Source organism: Ranitomeya imitator, chromosome 6 (genome assembly GCF_032444005.1).
Source record: "Ranitomeya imitator isolate aRanImi1 chromosome 6, aRanImi1.pri, whole genome shotgun sequence".
Taxonomy (NCBI): domain Eukaryota; kingdom Metazoa; phylum Chordata; class Amphibia; order Anura; family Dendrobatidae; genus Ranitomeya; species Ranitomeya imitator.
Genome location: NC_091287.1, coordinates 2,583,033 through 2,601,115, shown reverse-complemented (window position 1 = coordinate 2,601,115; position 18,083 = coordinate 2,583,033). Strand labels below are relative to the sequence as shown.

The 18,083-nt window shown below is 48.9% G+C and overlaps 1 protein-coding gene across 1 annotated transcript in view; it reads left to right on the top strand.

The window, feature by feature from the left end:
• The first annotated feature begins 13,532 nt into the window (after positions 1-13,532).
• Positions 13,533-18,083, top strand: part of SLC4A2 (solute carrier family 4 member 2) — a 256,403-nt gene continuing 251,852 nt past the window's right edge. The window contains exon 1 of the mRNA XM_069729044.1: positions 13,533-13,580. The gene's annotated coding sequence lies outside the window, so the exon portion shown is untranslated. The remainder of the gene's footprint in view (positions 13,581-18,083) is intronic.

Sequence of the window (18,083 nt, the reverse complement as noted above, 5' to 3'; positions counted from 1 at the left end):
TATTTGTGATGCATAATTACAGAGAAATCCCTACTTTTTACCTGATGGAGTTAGAAGCTCATGTTTAGAGTGGCTGACAGAACAGCCGATGAATGTTAGCAATATGTATTTATTATTCTCTTAGCCCAAGTTGTTGTCCGAGAATCTTATAATATTAGAACAAAGACTCTTGCATTTACAGAAGGGAATCAGACCGGTTTTAGCTAGCACAGCTTTCCACTGCAGCTATGCCAGTCATAAATACCTTTCTTCAATAAAACTCCCCCACATGCATTGACAAGACAAGCTCTTGCCTGAGTGAAAGGGAAGGGGTTTAGCCCACAGCCTGGGTTAACAAGAGAAACTAAACTTATATGATATTTCATACAATATCGTGACAAGGAGCAGCGGTCTCCCCAGAGTGTACACTTTGTGGAACTCAGGAGCAGCGGTCCCCCCACAGTGTACACAATGTGGAACACAGGAGCAGCGGTCCCCCCACAGTGTACACGTTGTGGAACTCAAGAGCAGCGGTCCCCCCACAGTGTACACGCTGTGGAACTCAGGAGCAGCCTTCACCACACAGTGTACACGTTGTGGAACACAGGAGCAGCAGTCTCCCCACAGTGTATACGTTGTTTAGCACAGGAGCAGCAGTCCCCCCAAAGTGTACACGTTGTGGAACTCAGGAGCAGCAGTCCCCCTAAAGTGTACACGTCGTGGAACTCAAAAGCAGCAGTCCCCCTCACAGTGTACACGTTGTGGAACACAGGAGCAGCGGTCCCCCCACAGTGTACACGTTGTGGAACACAGGAGCAGCGGTCCCCCCACAGTGTACACGTTGTGGAACACAGGAGCAGCGGTCCCCCCACAGTGTACACGCTGTGGAACTCAGGAGCAGCGGTCCCCCCACAGTGTACACGCTGTGGAACATAGGAGCAGCGGTCCCCCCACCGTGTACACGCTGTGGAACTCAGGAGCAGCGGTCACCCCACAGTGTACACGTTGTGGAACACAGGAGCAGAAGTCCCCCCACAGTGTACACGTTGTGGAACACAGGAGCAGCGGTCCCCCCACAGTGTACACGTTGTGGAACAGAGGAGCAGCGGTCCCCCCACAGTGTATACGTTGTGGAACAGAGGAGCAGCGGTCCCCCCACAGTGTATACGTTGTGGAACTCAGGAGCAGCGGTCACCCCACAGTGTACACGTTGTGGAACACAGGAGCAGCGGTCCCCCCACAGTGTATACGTTGTGGAACTCAGGAGCAGCGGTCACCCCACAGTGTACACGTTGTGGAACTCAAGAGCAGCGGTCCCCCCATAGAGTACACAACGTCACCGCTCTGCTTTCCGGCCGCTGTGCTCACAGCCAGTACAGAGAAGCACAGCGCCGGGGACAGACAGCGGAAGGTAAGTATGTAGTGTTTTTTTTTTACGATGGTAACCAGGGTAAACATCGGGTTACTAAGCGCGGCCCTGCGCTTAGTAACCCGATGTTTACCCTGGTTACCGGCATCGTTGGTCGCTGGAGAGCGGTCTGTGTGACAGCTCTCCAGCGACCAAACAGCGACGCTGCAGCGATCGGGATCGTTGTCGGTATCGCTGCAGCGTCGCTGAGTGTGAAGGGACCTTTATGGTTTCAGCTTACATTTCTTCTGGTTACCGGGACCCTAGACTACGCTTCTCCTCAGCGGAGAACAATACATGCTTGTGAGGGATAATAGGATCCCAGACACTCCCTGCGGATTAGTGCCCAATCTGATTACTGCACCGAGGGGTCCGGGGGGCCACATATTGAAAACAGGTAATAAGACATGTATGCAAACATGTCCATATATAATATATCTATCTCATCTATATATCTATATCCCATCCACCGAGTGCTAAATTATCAGCCGTGAGGATTGTGTAGTGTGTGTATACACATACAGCTCTGGCAAAAATTAAGAGACCACCACAACAAATCCCTGTCATGGCCGCCCAATCTCCAGATCTGAACCCACTGAAAACCTCTGGAATGTAATCAGAGGCAGATGGATAGTTACAAGCCATCAAATGAGAACGTCTGACATTATTGTACCAGGAGCGGCATAAGGTCACCCAGGAGCAGAGTGACAGACTGGTGGAAAGCTGCTAAGACACAGGAAAGCTGGGATTAAAAATAATAGTAAAAATCTTTATTTTTTTATATAGCGCTAACATATTCCGCAGCGCTTTACAGTTTGCACACATTATCATCACTGTCCCCGATGGGGCTCACAATCTGAATTCCCTATCAGTATGTCTTTGGAATGTGGGAGGAAACCGGAGAACCTGGAGGAAACCCACGCAAACACGGAGAGAACATACAAACTCTTTGCAGATGATGTCCTTGGTGGGATTATAACCCAAGACTCCAGCGTTGCAAGGCTGCTGTGCTAACCACTGAGCCACTGTGCTGCCCGAAATATTGATTGAACTCTTCCGGAGGTAAAACATTAGAATTGTTGTTTCTAAATGATTATGAACTTGCATTATTTGAGGTCTATAATGCATTTTTTGTTATTTTGACCATTTCTCATTTTCAGAAAATAAATACAAAATTTATTGCTGGGAACTTCTGAGACATGTTGTCAGAAGTTTATAGAATGAAAGAACAATTTACATTTTACTCAAAAATATAAAGTGAAAAATCAGACAAACTGAACATTCTGCAGTGGTCTCTTCATTTTTGCCAGAGCTGTATGTATGAGTGTGAGGAAAATGTATGTCACGATAATGTAAAAACCATAGCTTTCTTTGTCTCCAGGGTCTGAAAACGTAAAGATCTCTGACCTCAGTGAATATCATTAACCAGCCCTTTAGTGATGTCCCGAAGCTGGAATTTATAAGCCCCCACACTAAACCCAGCCGGGAGTCTGAGTTTTTTTGCCTGAGGAGCTGTACTATGCACTGGGATATTTGGGAGCTCCGCCCACCAGCATGGTTTTGCCTGACATGAACTGAGAACATGTGAGTTTTACCTTTCTTCTTTATTCCATGTTATTTTATAATTGCTTGTACATATTTTCAATTGTCTCATATTGTAACATCCTTGTAATATTTTCTATAAACCCTGCACAATCTTTCGGAGTAAAATATATAAATTACTAGTTTCGTTCTTCCTGTTCTAAAACGTACCCTAAGTCTTCTGAAGGGAATTACGCTACTGTTTTGGGTTAGCTTCGGACCCGTTAATCAAAGCTGGTGGCAGCATACCGTGTTTTGGGTATTTGGGAGTCATTGTAGCGACGGAGGCGTTGATAATTATTGTTCCTGCCTGAGTGGGAGTAGTTATATTGCGTCGCTGCAGCGTGCCCAATAGCCAGTACATAGCAGGCAGACTTTCTGGCGACTAATTACCCCAGGCGCAGTACCTAATCTGACCTGAGGGTGAGGGTGCGCCAGAGAGTTGCAAGTACAAGCAGAACTGTAAAGCGGAATATACATAAATCCCTGCAGTTCGTGGTATATTGATGAGCAGTGAGATACCTAATATAAGCCCCTGCTGTAAACTAAGAGGTCCATAGACTTGTGTGTGTATTTTTTATCACATTGTAGCAGTAGAGGGATAACTAAGATAAGCCCCCCTGCACATGTGATAGCCGTCTGTTGACCTAAAGTCACCCCGACCTGTGACGTAGGGGTGACGGTAACGGTGTGAATCGTGACATATGGGTGGCAAGGCGGTGGGATATCTTAGAGCATTAGTGATTTGGTTTGAGTAATCATTCCTCTCACTAAAAACTTGCAAAGTTCTTGCGAGGACTCTGCGAAAATAAGTTTGGAGAAAGAACTCAGTGTTTATTAGTCCTGAGACAATTGTGTGTACTGGTAATTATCCCCTACCCTTCTCTTTGTTTTTCTGTCCTATCTTTTATTTAGCAACCATGGTTGTGCTGGGAGAATCCTTTTATAAGCAGCAGACCAGAGACACCCTTATTGCCTTATGCAAGTCACAGCACATTGACTTTCTCAGATCTGGTGCAATGTGAAGCCGCTATAGACCAAGCCAGGCCACAGAGGCCAGTGGCCGGAGAAGCCAGCACAAGTGAATATCGTGCTGCAGCAGAGGTCCAACCATTGAATGTCGACCCTATTAGCAATCAGGGCGAATTGGACCCCAACCTGCTCGCGGTCTTGGAACTACTCCCCGCCGATGACCGTGATGGACGTCGGCAGCTGATCCAGCAATACCAGGAGAGAGCCGATCGGCAAGCGGAGTGGGAGTACCAGCTGCAGTTAGTCCGACTGCAAATGCAGGTGTCATCCCAGTCCAGCCGTGAGCCCAACAGCGCTCAGATACCGAAGCCCCGGCCCGATCACTTTCCTGTCATGGAAAAGGACGGGGACTTGGACACTTTTCTGCGGGCCTTTGAGAAACCCTGCAGACAGTATCAGCTGTCTACAGATGAATGGGCCCGATACCTGACACCAGGGCTGAGAGGTAAAGCTCTGGAGGCATTTGCTGCCCTCCCTCAACAACAAGATGGTGACTATGAGGCCATCAAGCAGGCCCTGATAGCAAAGTACCAGCTTACACCTGAGGTTTACCATATAAAGTTCTGGAACCTCCAAAGTGGCCCACACGACAGTTACAGCGATGTAGCACATGGACTGGGGACCCACTTTGACCAGTGGACCCAAGGACTGTCAGTGACCACCTTTGCACAGCTGCGAGACCTGATGATCAAAGACCAGTTCTTACATCTTTGCCCAGCTGAGGTGCAACAGTTCATGATGGACAGAGAACCCAAAGACGTGACGAAAGCAGCACAGATTGCCGATGCCTATGAGGACAACCGTAGATCGGAAGTGCAGAAGCCAGTCAACACCAGCTGGAGAGGGGGTAAGCCTGCAACCATCGCCAGTACCCCTGCCAGCCAACACACCAGAGGTCCTGTCCCCGTGGCCAACAGCACCAGACGTACCACCGAACCTCGCCAGTGTTTCTTCTGCAAGCGGACTGGTCATATCAATCCCTACTATCCAGACAAGCATTAGAACCCCCAAGCCATGGCCCCAGGGCCTAACGCAGCAATTCTTTTGGTGGGTGGTGTGGCTGGGAGGGTGTGTGATAATGTACAGCACGTCACTGTGGGAGGCCATGTTGCTACAGACCTCAAGGACACCGGGGCTGAACGAACCCTCATCCGACCCGAACTGGCAGCCCCTGAAGAAATCATTCCAGGGAAAACCCTAACTGTCACTGGGATTGGGGGCATCAGCTGTCCCTTACCAATGGCCCGGGTTTTTATTGATTGGGGTGCTGGGAGCGGGGTGAAGCAAGTGGGACTGTCTGATAATTTGCCCACTGATGTTTTGTTGGGGACTGATTTGGGGAGGATGGTTGCATACTACGTTCCTGACACCCCTCCCCAATCTGCTAATAAAGGTAACGTTAACCCTGATGATGATGATGTTGATGATGATGATGATGACGGGAAATCGCATGTGTTACCTGACCATGCTTTATCTTGTAATGATGCATCTGATAACCATTTTTTCCCTAGGATTGATGGTGAAAATGTTGTACCGGTGCCAACTGAACCTGATAATGATTTTTCTGTGAAGGTTGATGTGTCCATAGGTACAGGAGTGCTCAGCCACGTCGCTCTGCCGAGTGAGACGGCTGAGGAACCCCTAACAGGGGCAAGTGTCGGTGCTACAGGAAATGGGGAGATGCATGGGAACCGTGAGGAAGGTGATGCCATGAAAGTGACCAGTGCCACCGAGGAAGGTAACTGGCCCATAAGTAGCACTGCCCCTGGAGTGTTGGGGGTGGATGGGGAGGTAGAGCCCATAGCAGCGCCGGCTGATGGGCCTGTAGAAACCCCCGGGGAGACAGCCTACGTAGCTGCTGTCACCCGCAGTCAGAATGCCCGGAACGCAGATAACTGTCTGGCTTCCGGACCCTCCTCAGTCATTACTGTGACTGAACCAGAGGTGGACCCAGAGCAGGTCCAAGAGGGTTCCCGTGGGGAAGGGACCCTGACATCGCTTCTGGCTTCCCCTAGCCAGGAGTTTCAGGCCGCTCTGCACACAGATGCGAGCCTACAGAGTTTGAGACAACTTGCTGGGACGCACTTCTCCAGGACTGAGAAGGAGAGGGTGTTCTGGGAACGAGGAAGGTTGTACCGGGAGACAGTACCCGGAGAATCGCAAAAGGAGTGGTTGAGGGAAAGACAGCTGGTCGTCCCGCAGCAATTCCGGGGTGAGTTGTTACGGATTGCCCATGAGATCCCGCTAGCTGGACACTTGGGGATCAGCAAAACTAAGGCCCGGCTGTCTCAACACTTCTATTGGCCTAAGATGGGGACAGATGTGTCAAACTACTGCAGCTCCTGTATCACCTGTCAAAGAGTGGGGAAAGCGGGGCCTGCCCTTAAGGCTCCCCTGATTCCTTTGCCAGTGATAGAGGAGCCTTTCCAGAGGATCGCGGTGGACATTGTGGGTCCGCTGGCCGTCCCCAGCAGCTCTGGAAAGCAATACATCCTTACTGTGGTAGACTACGCTACCCGGTACCCAGAGGCAGTAGCTCTGTCGTCAACTAGGGCAGATAAGGTGGCGGATGCCCTGTTGGCCATCTTTTCACGTGTAGGATTTCCCAGGGAGATGCTTACTGATCAAGGGACCCAATTCATGTCTCACCTAATGGAGGCTCTCTGTAAGAGAATGCAGGTGAAGCACCTGGTATCGAGTGCGTATCACCCACAGACCAATGGCTTGTGTGAACGCTTCAATGGTACCCTCAAACAGATGCTACGCATGCTGGTTGAGACCCAAGGGCATGACTGGGAGCGGTACCTCCCACACCTGCTATTCGCTTACCGAGAGGTTCCACAGGCCTCGACGGGGTTCTCCCCCTTCGAGCTCCTGTATGGCAGGCGAGTTCGGTGACCCCTTGGGTTGGTAAGAGAATCCTGGGAAGAGGAGCCGAACCCTATTAAAGTGCCCATAGTGGAGTATGTCATGCGCTTCCGTGACAAGATGCAGACCTTGACGCAGTTGGTGCATGACAACATGACGCAGGCTCAGGCTGACCAGAAGCACTGGTACGACCAGAACGCCCGTGAGTGGACCTACCATGTGGGTCAAAAGGTGTGGTGCTGGTCCTCATGCCAACGGATAAGCTTCAGGCAGCCTAGGAGGGCCCATACGTCGTCCACCAACAGCTCAACCCGGTCACCTATGTGGTCACGCTTGACCACGCTCGGGGTAGGCGAAAGGCCTTTCACGTCAACATGATGAAGACTCATCATGAACGTGAACCTTTCGTCCTACCGGTCTGCAGCTCACCCGAAGACTGGGAGGAAGACACCCTCCTGGACATGCTGGCCCACGCAAAGGCCGGTGGGTCCATTGAGGATGTGGAGGTAAGCGCCTCACTAACCGAACCCCAGCGGTCGTAGTTGCGGACCAAGCTGGAACCCTTCCGGGCCGTTTTCTCCAACCGATCTGGAAGGACTGAGTTAGCAGTCCACGAGATAGACACCGGGAATCATGCCCCACTACGGCGAACACCTTATTGAATCTCCGACCAGGTGCAGCAGGTTATGCACCGGGAGATCGATGAGATGTTACAGCTGGGGGTGATTCGACGGTCAAAGAATGCGTGGGCATCACCTGTAGTTCTCATGCCAAAGAATGATCAGACCACCCGGTTCTGTGTGGACTACAGGGGGCTCAATGACATTAGAGCCTCTGATGCGCACCCAATGCTGCGCATTGAGGAGCTGCTGGAGAGGTTAGCTGGCGCAGATTACCTAACAATAGTGGATCTGAGTCGAGGATACTGGCAGATCCCCCTGAGCCCTGAGGCGCAGGAGAAGTCCGCCTTTACCACGCCCTTTGGACTGTATGAGTCCACGGTCATGCCCTTCGGCATGAAGAATGCCCCAGCCACTTTCCAGTCAACCTCCTGCTTCAGGGACTGGAGGAGTACGCAGTGGTGTACTTGGATGACATTGCCATCTTCAGTTCCTCCTGGGAGGATCACCTGCAGCATCTCGAGGATGTGCTCAGGTAAATTCACCTAGCTGGACTGTCAAGCCGGGAAAGTGCCAGATGGGCATGAGTGAGGTCCACTACCTGGGGCACCGGGTAGGCGGAGGCACCCTAAAGCCAGAGCCTGAGAAAGTGGGAGCGATCGTGAACTGGCCCACCCCCAGGACCAAGAAACAGGTGATGTCTTTCCTGGGCACTGCAGGGTACCATAGGCGCTTCATACAGCACTATAGTAGCCTAGCAAAACCCTTGACGGACCTCACCAGGAAGAAGCTACCCCACATCATCAACTGGACCGATGGCTGTGAGGGGGCCTTCCAGGCATTGAAAACAGCACTGCGCAACTCCCCTGTGTTGAAAGCAGTCGACAGCAGTCGACCGTTCTTGGTACAGACCGATGCCAGTGAGTTTGGCCTTGGTGCTGTGCTCAGCCAGGGTGACTCGGAGGATCAAGAGCACCGCGTGTTGTAAATGAGCCAGAAACTTTTGCCGAGGGAAGTGGCCTACTCCACCATTGAGAAGGAGTGCCTGGCCATAGTCTGGGCCCTGTAGCGCTTGCAGCCATACTTGTACGGTCGCACCTTCACCGTGGTGACCGACTACAACCCTCTGCGCTGGCTAAACGCCATGTGTAGAACCAATGGCAGGTTGCTACGCTGGAGCCTTGCCCTTCAGCAGTTTGACTTCACCATTGAACACAAAAAGGGCAGGGAGCATGGCAATGCAGATGGACTGTCCCGCCAGGGTGAACCTACTGAGGTGCACATGGAGGCATACCGAGGGGTTCTGCCTCCCTAGCGCAGACCAAAAGGGGGAGGTGTCACGATATTGTATGAAATGTGATATGATTTTGTAGCTTTGCCTGTTAGACCCATGCTGCGGGCTAAAAAAACCCTTCTCTCTCTGTCTTTCTTTGCTTCTATGTGTGTGTGAAGCTATTCTTCTCAAAGCTCTGCCCTGCCTCAAAGCCAGGAAGGTTTATTGCGCTTGTAGCGGCAAAAATCTTCCTCCAGCTGAAACTGGTCTGAAATCCCTCTCAAGACATGCGGTTCTTTGTCCTGTTATAGTGAGATATTGGGCCACCGATTTGGGCTAGGAAAATAATAAGTCCATTTTGCGAATCTCCATCGCGGATCTATCGGTCACTGCAAGCACGAGCCTCTAATTCAACCAGGTAAAAAAGTACGGATTTCTATGGAACTGTGTGTCCCAACTAGGCCAAATTTGGTTTCATTAGAAAGCCAATTTTAAAATAAGCTGAATGCTGGGTGTGCTGGGATTCTGACATGTTCTGGAGCGGAGATATGAGCATTATAAAACTTTGTGTTGAATTTGGTAAGTTTGAGGAGATGGGAGGGTCCGAGGAAACCAACCCTGTTAGTGATGTCACAGGGCTGCAGTTTATAAGTTTCTACACTTAGCCCAGCCTTGAGTCTGAGTCTTACCTGAGGAGCTGTTCCTACCCAGACCTCCTGATGCACTGGGACATTTGGGGTTCGCCTGCCAGCATGGTTTTGCCTTGAAATGACCTGAACACATGTAAGTGTTAACTTCTCATTTAATCCCTGTTATTTTTATAATTACCCTTGTACATATTTTCAATTGTCTCTTTTGTAACATCCTTGTAATATTTTGATAAAACACTGCCTAATTTTATGGAGTAAAATATTTAAAATACTAGATTGGCTCTTCCTGCTCTAAAACGTACCCTAAGTCTTCTGAAGGGAATTACGCTACTGTTTTGGGTTAGCTTCGGACCCGTTAATCAAAGCTGGTGGCAGCATACCGTGTTCTGGGTATTTGGGAGTCGTTGTAGCGACGGAGGCGTTGATAATTATTCTTCCTGCCTGAGTGGGAGTAGTTATATCGCCTCGCTGCAGCGTGCCCAATAGCCAGTACATAGCAGGCAGCCTGCTCTTAAGGCTCCCCTGATTCCTTTGCCAGTGATAGAGGAGCCTTTCCAGAGGATCGCGGTGGACATTGTGGGTCCGCTGGCCGTCCCCAGCAGCTCTGGAAAGCAATACATCCTTACTGTGGTAGACTACGCTACCCGGTACCCAGAGGCAGTAGCTCTGTCGTCAACTAGGGCAGATAAGGTGGCGGATGCCCTGTTGGCTATCTTTTCACGTGTAGGATATCCCAGGGAAATGCTTACTGATCAAGCTGATCAAGGGACCCAATTCATGTCTCACCTAATGGAGGCTCTCTGTAAGAGAATGCAGGTGAAGCACCTGGTATCGAGTGCGTATCACCCACAGACCAATGGCTTGTGTGAACGCTTCAATGGTACCCTCAAACAGATGCTACGCATGCTGGTTGAGACCCAAGGGCATGACTGGGAGCGGTACCTCCCACATCTGCTATTCGCTTACCGAGAGGTTCCACAGGCATCGACGGGGTTCTCCCCCTTCAAGCTCCTGTATGGCAGGCGAGTTCGTGGACCCCTTGGGTTGGTAAGAGAATCCTGGGAAGAGGAGCCGAACCCTATTAAAGTGCCCATAGTGGAGTATGTCATGCGCTTCCGTACATAGCAGGCAGCCTTTCTTACGATACGATACACTTTATTGATCCCGTGGGAAATTATGGCGAATAATTACCCTAGGTGTAGTACCTAATCTGACCTGAGGGTAAGGGGGCACCAGAGAGCTGCAAGTTTTCAAGCGGAACTGTAAAGTGGGATATACATAAATCCCTGCAGTTCGTGGTATATTGTAGAGCAGTGGGATAACTAAAATAAGCCCCTGCTCTAAATCGATAGTTCAATAGCCTTGTGTGTGTTTTCATCACATTGTGGAGTGGAGGGATAACTAAGATAAGCCCCCTGCACATGTGATAGCCGTCTGTTGGCCTAAGGTCACACCGATCCGTGACGTAGGGGTGACAGTCACGGTGTGAATCGTGACATTAATAAATGTGATTGCTTTTGCCCCTACTGCTGTTTGGTTCTTTGTATTACACTGCTGGCAACACACATCATGTGCCAACTAAACACACTGCCTGTACATTTTGTGTTTTTACCGCCTCATATCTCCAGGACTGACACAACTTGAACACTGCACTGCAGCTTTGTGTCTTGTGTCTGTCATGGAGCTATGAGTTGTCAAAAACAAATATGACTTTCATTTTCTCCAGCATCTCTTCCATCTGCGTAATCTATTGGATGCAGAATGAAGAGATGATGGAGGTAATACAAGGCATATCCATACTCACCAGGCCAGGTGTCAGAAATAGTGAATTCAGGATGCACAAAACCCAGCATCAAAACCCAGCTCCAGAATTCACTATTTCTGACACCTGGCCTGGTGAGTATAGCTATGCCTTGTATTACCTCCATCATCTCTTCATTCTGCGTCCAATAGATACAGCAGACTTAAGAGATGCTGGATTGAATCAGAAGTCGCCTACCATAGCACTGACATCATAAGTGGATTTGTGTTGATTAAAGACAGGGGGCACTCGGTACAGGTTTCAAAACAGGTTTTTTATTACACCAAACATTACAGGAACATTTTAACATTACAGGTACATGCACAAACACAACAGAACATGTTATTAAACCATTCCATCTTGCCATGCCACACGTCCGATATCAGAAACCAAGAAGGCAGCAAATTGGTCCCTCATTTGGGAAAATTCTACTGTTGACCACAGCGGGTGATGCTGGTAATCTGGCAATGGGTTTGAAACTGGTTCATCCAGTTCAATGTTGGGTCGCTCCTTAGCCATTATGTAATTGTGCAGAACCACACAGGCTTTGACCACCTCGTCGACTGTCTCCATTTTGAGATTAATGGCTGTTCCATGAATCCGAAATTTGGAGACAAGAATCCCAAAGGTGCACTCCACTGTTCTTCGGGCCCTGGTCAGTCTGTAGTTATAAATCCTTTTAGTGTGGTTCAAGTCCTGACTGGAATATGGCTTCAGTAGGTTTTCACACATCTGAAAGGCCTCATCCCCATCCATAAGAAATGGCATCGTTGGGCCTTGAGTGTTGGGGAGAGGTCGTGGCAGGGGGAAATCAAAATGTTTTCCATACAAGTGTCGGCCCATGTTCGAGTTTTTAAAAGTCTGTGAGTCATTACCACGGCCAAAAGCTCCAATGTCCACGGCGATAAAGCAACAGTCCGCATCTGCAATCGCCATGAGCACTATGGAAAAATATTTGTTGTAGTTGAAGTACTCAGAACCAGTTCTGGCGGGTTTGATAACGCGGATGTATTTTCCATCCACTGCTCCCAAACAGGGGAAATTACACACTTGCCAGAATGTTTCGGAAATTTCCAGCCACATTTCCGCGCTGGGTAGGGGATAAATTCATCCCGGAGAACATTCCACAAAGCCCGGCTGTGTCCGCAACTATTCCAGACAAGGTGGAAATTCCAAGCCGGTACTGAAAATGGAGCGATGATAAGCTCTCTCCGGTAGCCAGGAATCAGCCAAACAGAGAAAGAAAAAAATTACGAACAATAATATTTATGATGGGGTTTTGCAAAACACATGAAAAAAACAATTAATACATGGCAGAACAATAATAATGATGACAGGCGTTTATTTTGAAATATTACGTACCTTAATGTGACCAGGAGACGTTCCTCAGCAGGAATCGCTCTACGGAGCTTGGTGTTCTGTCTCCAGATGGCTCTTGAGACATCCTGCTATATTCCACAAATTTCTCCGGGTTGGCATGGAGCTCGCTGTATAGGGTGTGATAGGCTCCACGGCTCTCCCGGACTTCGATAATGGGGTATCTCCAAAAACGCTGATGCCGTGTTCTCTGTTTCTTTGTTGCAAACAAGCAAACGCACAGGCAAGAAACAGCTTGAGATCCAAATCCAGGTTATAATAAAAGCTCTCCATGTGAAGATCCATCGTGACCCAGGATACAGAAGCAAAATCTGAAGATGTCAGCTGTACAAAGTGTCTATATAAAGAGTTCCCATGAGACACGACCATTAGTGTCCCATTGGTGGTGTCTGGTTATCTAGATTTTTCTCCTGGTAAATTTTTCACCTTTACAACTCATGTGCATAAAAAGCGCAAAACGCATGCAAACATTGCTTTTTTTAACCGCATGCATAAGCTCGTGTGGTTGTGGACGATACGCTGCGGACACAACCGCAAATGTGAAACTAGCCTTAGACTTGGTCAGGGCCCAGAAAGCTGCAAGGCTGCCCTAGAGACGGTTTCCGGCAAATACAGCGTTCGCCCCCTTCCCAAATAGACCAAGGTGGGACTGTAGACCCCGAACTGCTGTCGAGGACATATCTCTTGTAAAGTTCTAACCAATATTTCTCTCTGTACATCATTTCCTGTAAATGATGCTGTGAATATTGTTATTGTGATAATAATCCTTCCCGCATGTAACCGTTGGTGAATAAAGTAGGGGTAGATAGTTGATGGTGTCTGTTGTCTCCGCTGTTGCATTACATGTGGGCAGAGCTGTGTTTGGGGCAGTGCTGGGCAGAGCTTTACTGTGGGCAGAGCTGTATAGAGGGGAGGTCTGAGCCCTGTGCTCTGCACATTCCTGCACACTGTCAGTGGTGTCTCAGCCGGCTGAACAGATCATGACACTGAGGTATGTGCGGCAGACAGGCTCCCAACACTGAGCACTGGGGGTACAGCGTGACATATGGGGGATACGGTGTAACATTGGGGGATACAGTGTGACATGAGGGGATAAGGTGTAACATTGGGGGATAAGGTGTAACATTGGGGGATACAGTGTGATATATTGGGGGATACGGTGTAACATTGGGGGATAAGGTGTAACATTGGGGGATACAGTGTGACACTGGGGGATACGGTGTAACATTGGGGGATACAGTGTGACACTGGGGGATAAGGTGTAACATTGGGGGATACAGTGTGACACTGGGGGATACGGTGTAACATTGGGGGATACAGTGTGATATATTGGGGGATAAGGTGTAACATTGGGGGATAAGGTGTAACATTGGGGGATACAGTGTGATATATTGGGGGATACGGTGTAACATTGGGGGATAAGGTGTAACATTGGGGGATACAGCGTGACATATGGGGGATAAGGTGTAACATTGGGGGATACAGTGTGATATATTGGGGATAAGGTGTAACATTGGGGATAAGGTGTAACATTGGGGGATACAGTGTGATATATTGGGGATAAGGTGTAACATTGGGGATAAGGTGTAACATTGGGGGATACAGTGTGATATATTGGGGGATACGGTGTAACATTGGGGGATAAGGTGTAACATTGGGGGATACAGCGTGACATATGGGGGATAAGGTGTAACATTGGGGGATAAGGTGTAACATTGTGGGATAAGGTGTAACATTGGGGGATAAGGTGTAACATTGGGGATAAGGTGTAACATTGGGGGATAAGGTGTAACATTGGGGGATACAGTGTGACACTGGGGGATACAGTGTGACATATGAGGGGATAAGGTGTAACATTGGGGGATAAGGTGTAATATTGGGGGATACGGTGTGACATTGGGGGATACGGTGTGACATTGGGGGATACGGTGTAACATTGGGGGATAAGGTGTAACATTGGGGGATAAGGTGTAACATTGGGGGATACAGTGTGACATTGGGGGATAAGGTGTAACATTGGGGGATAGGGTGTAACATTGGGGAATACGGTGTAACATTGGGGGATAAGGTGTAACATTGGGGGATACAGTGTGACACTGGGGGATAAGGTGTAACATTGGGGGATACAGTGTGACACTGGGGGATACAGTGTGACACTGGGGGATACAGTGTGACATTGGGGAATAAGGTGTAACATTGGGGGATAAGGTGTAACATTGGGGGATACGGTGTAACATTGAGGGATACGGTGTGACATTGGGGGATACAGTGTGACATTGGCGGATACAGTGTGACACTGGGGGATAAGGTGTAACATTGGGGGATAAGGTGTAACATTGGGGGATACAGTGTGACACTGGGGGATAAGGTGTAACATTGGGGGATACTGTGTAACATTGGGGGATACAGTGTGACATTGGGGGATACAGTGTGACACTGGGGGATACGGTGTAACATTGGGGGATAAGGTGTAACATTGGGGGATACGGTGTAACATTGGGGGATACGGTGTAACATTGGGGGATACAGTGTGACATTGGGGGATAAGGTGTAACATTGAGGGATACGGTGTGACATTGGGGATACAGTGTGACATTGGGGGATATGGTGTGACATTGGGGGATACAGTGTGACACTGGGGGATAAGGTGTAACATTGGGGGATAAAGTGTAACATTGGGGGATACGGTGTAACATTGGGGGATACAGTGTGACATTGAGTGATAAGGTGTAACATTTGGGGATAAGGTGTAACATTGGGGGATAAGGTGTAACATTGGGGGATACGGTGTAACATTGGGGGATACGGTGTAACATTGGGGGATACAGTGTGACATTGGGGGATACAGTGTGACATTGGGGGATAAGGTGTAACATTGGGGGATACGGTGTAACATTGGGGGATACGGTGTAACATTGGGGGATACAGTGTGACATTGGAGGATACAGTGTGACATTGGGAGATAAGGTGTAACATTGGGGGATACGGTGTAACATTGGGGGATACGGTGTAACATTGGGGGATACAGTGTGACATTGGAGGATACAGTGTGACATTGGGGAATAAGGTGTAACATTGGGGGATAAGGTGTAACATTGGGGGATACGGTGTAACATTGGGGGATACGGTGTAACATTGGGGGATACGGTGTAACATTGGGGGATACGGTGTAACATTGGGGGATACGGTGTAACATTGGGGGATACGGTGTGACATTGGGGGATACAGTGTGACATTGGGGGATACAGTGTGACATTGGGGTAAGGTGTAACATTGGGGGATACAGTGTGACATTGGGGGATACGGTGTAACATTGGGGGATACGGTGTAACATTGGGGGATACAGTGTGACATTGGAGGATACAGTGTGACATTGGGGATACGGTGTAACATTGGGGGATACAGTGTGACACTGGGGGATACGGTGTAACATTGGGGGATACAGTGTGACATTGGAGGATACAGTGTGACATTGGGAGATAAGGTGTAACATTGGGGGATAAGGTGTAACATTGGGGGATAAGGTGTAACATTGGGGGATACGGTGTAACATTGGGGGATACGGTGTAACATTGTGGGATACGGTGTAACATTGGGGGATACAGTGTGACATTGGAGGATACAGTGTGACATTGGGGATACGGTGTAACATTGGGGGATACAGTGTGACACTGGGGGATACGGTGTAACATTGGGGAATATAGTGTGACACTGGGGGATACGGTGTAACATTGGGGGATACAGTGTGACATTGGAGGATACAGTGTAACATTGGGAGATAAGGTGTAACATTGGGGGATAAGGTGTAACATTGGGGGATAAGGTGTAACATTGGGGGATACGGTGTAACATTGGGGGATACGGTGTAACATTGGGGGATACGGTGTAACATTGGGGGATACGGTGTAACATTGGGGGATACGGTGTAACATTGGGGGATACGGTGTGACATTGGGGGATACAGTGTGACATTGGGGGATACAGTGTGACATTGGGGTAAGGTGTAACATTGGGGGATACAGTGTGACATTGGGGGATAAGGTGTAACATTGGGGGATAAGGTGTAACATTGGGGGATACAGTGTGACACTGGGGGATAAGGTGTAACATTTGGGGATAAGGTGTAACATTGGGGGATAAGGTGTAACATTGGGGGATACAGTGTGACATTGGGGGATACGGTGTAACATTGGGGGATACAGTGTGACATTGGGGGATACAGTGTGACATTGGGAGATAAGGTGTAACATTGGGGGATACGGTGTGACATTGGGAGATAAGGTGTAACATTGGGGGATACAGTGTGACATTGGAGGATACAGTGTGACATTGGGAGATAAGGTGTAACATTGGGGGATAAGGTGTAACATTGGGGGATACAGTGTGACATTGGAGGATACAGTGTGACATTGGGGGATACGGTGTAACATTGGGGGATACAGTGTGACATTGGAGGATACAGTGTGACATTGGGGATACGGTGTAACATTGGGGGATACGGTGTAACATTGGGGGATACGGTGTAACATTGGGGGATACAGTGTGACATTGGAGGATACAGTGTAACATTGGGGATACGGTGTAACATTGGGGGATACAGTGTGACATTGGGGGATACAGTGTGACATTGGGGGATAAGGTGTAACATTGGGGGATACAGTGTGACATTGGGGGATAAGGTGTAACATTGGGGGATACGGTGTAACATTGGGGGATACAGTGTGACATTGAGTGATAAGGTGTAACATTGGGGGATAAGGTGTAACATTGGGGGATACGGTGTAACATTGGGGGATACAGTGTGACATTGAGTGATACGTTGTAACATTGGGGGATACAGTGTGACATTGGGGGATACAGTGTGACATTGGGGGATAAGGTGTAACATTGGGGGATACGGTGTAACATTGGGGGATACGGTGTAACATTGGGGGATACAGTGTGACATTGGAGGATACAGTGTGACATTGGGAGATAAGGTGTAACATTGGGGGATAAGGTGTAACATTGGGGGATAAGGTGTAACATTGGGGGATACGGTGTAACATTGGGGGATACGGTGTAACATTGGGGGATACGGTGTAACATTGGGGGATACAGTGTGACATTGGAGGATACAGTGTGACATTGGGGATACGGTGTAACATTGGGGGATACAGTGTGACATTGGGGGATAAGGTGTAACATTGGGGGATACGGTGTAACATTGGGGGATACGGTGTAACATTGGGGGATACGGTGTAACATTGGGGGATACGGTGTAACATTGGGGGATACAGTGTGACATTGGGGGATACAGTGTGACATTGGGGGATAAGGTGTAACATTGGGGGATACGGTGTAACATTGGGGGATACGGTGTAACATTGGGGGATACAGTGTGACATTGGAGGATACAGTGTGACATTGGGAGATAAGGTGTAACATTGGGGGATAAGGTGTAACATTGGGGGATAAGGTGTAACATTGGGGGATACGGTGTAACATTGGGGGA